We start from the raw sequence: 4,096 nt of genomic DNA on the forward strand, positions 1-4,096 counted from the left end.
GCTGAAGTTTCTCGGGAAGAATTTCTAAGGGAAATTAACAAACGAACAGAGATGTAACACTATTAAGGATTTGGAGATCTGTATATTGGGGAAACTATACACAAATTAGGTGACAGATTCTGTGAACATCTCCAACTTGTACGCAATGGCACCCTCAACCACCTGGTTCCCAAACACTTCAACTCCTCGGATCACAACGGAATTCACGACATAAGTGTACTTGTTTTATTATGTGCCTCTTACAACAAGTATGATTGCGAAAGTCTATTTTTAAACTAAATTCTCTTGCATCAAATGGAATTAATGAACGTTTTTCTTTTAAATTATTACAGGTTCCATCTTTGCCACCCCTGTTAACTTGACACCATCTACACATATTTCCCTGATTATTATTATTATTAGATTATTATTTTATCATTTTTCGAATTTATGTTTATTACTTTTCTGTGTCCTTTTAATTTCTAAAATCCAATTTCTATCACTCTAATACTTGTTTTCCATTTCTAATATTGTTTATAGAACTGCTTCAACAATATTCCTTCTAACAATATTTTTTGTTAACGTGCTCCATGCGGTACACACATAATTTAGAATCTCTTTATATTCTAACCCTTCAGTGATTCTGTCTAAGCTTTTTTTCAATGTAACTCAGTTTAAACTGCCTGACGAAGGGTTTTTGCCTAAAACATTGCAAATAAATACAAAGTTTTTGTCATAGACGTGTGTGTTTTCCAATTTTGAACTTTTTTTTTTTTCATTATTTCAGTATCTTTATGTCCGTATGTTAAGTTTAGTATTTGAAACCATTTTAATAATTGAATCCATGGTTTAGTATCACACAACCATGATTTAGCACATCACTCACTAATGCTGGTTTTATACAGTTAAAATGTTTGTTTTCCAGGCTGGATTTGCATGTGCCTTTGCAATAATGTTGGGAATGTGTATCATCTGTTTGTATACTGCATACAGAATAGTCAAAATGCCAGGGCTGGTTAGTAAGTATTTCAAAGCTATGTTCTATATGTGTTAATTTTTTTTAACAAAAGTAACTTAAATGCAAAAAATGGAAAATTCTCACCTTAGCCTAACAAAACTTCAATAAAATAAAACTTTTCAACTTTTAATTCATTTTCATAGATGTAGTATTAAAGTTTTTTGACAAAACAAAGTAATGAAATTTTTTCTTCATTTCTGTTATCAGTTTGGCTGTTCAAAATTTGACTTGTATTACTATGTAGATGTCACTCTTAAGAGTATGTATTCAGGTTCATTAACATCCACCAGATAAATATCACAACCTGCAATAAAAATCAACTTCAGGAAATGTTTTATAAGGAGTAAATCAATCGTGGACAGCAAAGGAAAACTCGGTGTACAGTGAAAACAAAATCTTTATTAGATGCGCTTTAGTAGTGAAATAAAAATTAGTATTTTGCTGGGATTTTTTTTTGAGCTGGCTGGCTTCATTGTTCATGTCTGGCTACAAAAAGAAGGCTGAAGAAAGAATAATTCAACATTACATTGTTAAAGTTAATCCATAGTTCTAGTGCACAATCCCAGATTACCTGTGTCAGCAACCATTTCCATTATATACACCTTATACCACAAGCTACATTTCAAAACTACAGTATTAGTTTTATATAAAGGTACATCATTGCCTCACTTCAAGATCATATCACTAAGTACATAAGCTCCCCCGTGGCTCAGTAGTAATTCTGGAGGCTTAGAACACTGAAAACTGGGTTTTGATACTTGTGGTAGGCACAACACAGGTAGCCCATTGTGGAGCTTTGTGCTCAACAAGAAGACAAATAAATTAGGTACGTGAAAAGAATAAGCCACAGATAACAAGATCATTTTTAATATTGGAAATAAACGACCTTATAACACCAAAATGTTTTTTTTTTAATCAGTCACTCAATGTTTCGCTTAACAGCTTGGAGCATTCGCTAAAACAAACTGAAACTGACAGTACAAAGCTTCAAATCAGTATTAATATGTCTTCTCTACACCAATATGCATTACAAAAATTAAATAATAAAGATAATTGCTAAGCTGTAGATGTAATAACAATGTCAAGCAAAGAATAATCTGGCAATCAATTACTAAGAAATAGTCAATAGCCTAAAGAGAACATCTTGCTCATGAAGTAAAGTATTGGAAAACTAAGAATAAAATATATTTCATTAAACAAGGATATTAATTATTTTTATTAATTATAAGTGTGTAAATTTGGTTATGAGATGCACTTCTTAATACTAACGTTAAAAGAAACGATGTTGTAAGTTTAAATTTTCACAGCTTACAGTTTAGTTGAAAAGAAGTTAGTTTTATGTATTGTCATGTTTTAATTTCTGCATTATGTTCAATCAGTGTTCCTTTCTTTAGGTGGTGCTTCAGAAGTACTTCTAGAATTTTCTGATGTAGCTCGACATTTGTTGGGGCGTTGGGGAGAGTGGTGTAGTCTTTTATTCTCCCTTCTCACACTTTTAGGCAGTGCTATAGTTTATTGGGTGCTCTTAACAAATTTCACATACTACACTGTTGTGTACATCTATGGTGAGTTTGAAGTCTGTGTAAATATATACACTTGACAAAATACCAGTTATATATGTTTAAAATATATACTGCTGCATTTGATAAAACAACTTATTATGGTCTCTTACAAAATTAAGGATTTCACAAGTGAAATATCTTTACTGTAATTCAATATTAAAACTTAATGTTTTCATTTCATTGTACAAGTAATAATGGATTGAATGAATGATGCTTTATAGAATGAATTGAAACTTGATTATTGTTACGACAGCGGAATTCACGTGAAACTGGTAACACGTAATGAGTTCTAGAAAGATCGGGGAACATCACGAATAATCTGGTCTTTGCTAGGCACCCTCTATTCTTGTATATAAGTGAGCCAGATAATGAATTGGAATAGAATTTCAGAGATAGAGACGGACAATTGAGTCAAGCATGGTAGTAAGTAAAGTGCATGAATCGTTCGTTGTGAAGGCTCGAGTGTTTACCAGACGCCCTCTATTTCGTATATATAAGACCGGCGAGAAGTGACGGCATAGATAGATAGATAGATAATTGCAGACAGACAGAGATGGAAAATTGAGTCAAGCGCGGTAGTGACCGTAAATAAAGTACATGAATCTTTGTGAATTATAGCGTGTGTTTAAGTTGAAGTGACTGTGGATATTAAGTGTATTGCAAAGTTGAATTAAGCAAGAATAAACTAGTTTTATTTAAGAAAAGACTTGTATTGCTGAAGTTTCTCGGAAAGAATTTCTACGGAAAAATTAACAAACACAGAAGTGTCAGAAGTGAGATGGAAAAAAAAAAAGAAGATAGAAATGAGAGGTGGCTTAGCAGATTTGATGGCAGCAATACAAGAACAGCAAAAGAAACAAGAAGAGAGACAATAGCAGTTGCAAGAAAACCTGCAACAGTGGCAGCTCGAACAGCAAAATAAACAAGAAGAGAGACTATGACAGTGGTTGGAGGAGAAAGTAAATGAACAAGAAGAGAAACTACAGCAGTGGATGGAGGATAAAGAAAATAAACAAGAAGAAAGTCTCCAACAATTGAGAGAAAGCCAGAGAACACAAATGGAAAACATTGGTAAATTTCAAAGCACATTAAATACCTTAAAGGATGATTTACTGTCTTTTAAACAAGGAGGTTATATTAGCCATTGACCAAATAAGCCTCAGACAATGGGAAGCCCCTTCCAGACCCCACAGCTAAACCCTAATGCAGACATCTTCAGTCCTGTTAGAAGTCACATCCCAGATATGAATGTCAGCAATTGGGGGTTTATCTAGTATGAAGGAAGCCACAGTAATTCGATGGGAAGGCACCGTGGGAAGCATATAGAGCACAATTTGAGCTCCTGGCAGAGATGAATGGATGTACAGAGGAGCAGAAGGCAGTGCACCTGGCAACGAGCTTGAAGGGACAACCACTGGAAGTACTTGGACAGTTGTCAGCAGACGACAGGCACAAGTATAGAGCACTGGTAGCTGCTCTAGAACTCAGGTATGTAACCCAGAATCAGTCCAAAGTCTACAGGGCTAGGTTTAGGACG

The 4,096-nt window shown here is 34.2% G+C and overlaps 1 long non-coding RNA gene across 3 annotated transcripts in view; it reads left to right on the plus strand.

Annotated features, from left to right (window-relative positions):
* Nucleotides 1-3,071, plus strand: part of LOC111083785 — a 10,416-nt gene extending 7,345 nt beyond the window's left edge. For 2 of the 3 annotated variants that reach the window (XR_002609243.1, XR_002609244.1), the window contains exons 2-3: nt 905-998; nt 2,392-3,071. This is a non-coding gene — a long non-coding RNA (uncharacterized LOC111083785). Of the gene's footprint in view, nt 1-6; nt 217-904; nt 999-2,391 lie in introns of those variants that run through there. The other variant, XR_002609245.1, reaches the window with a different exon arrangement.
* Nucleotides 3,072-4,096: the final 1,025 nt, after the last annotated feature.

The sequence above is a fragment of the Limulus polyphemus genome, unplaced genomic scaffold (genome assembly GCF_000517525.1).
Source record: "Limulus polyphemus unplaced genomic scaffold, Limulus_polyphemus-2.1.2 Scaffold11201, whole genome shotgun sequence".
NCBI lineage: Eukaryota > Metazoa > Arthropoda > Merostomata > Xiphosura > Limulidae > Limulus > Limulus polyphemus.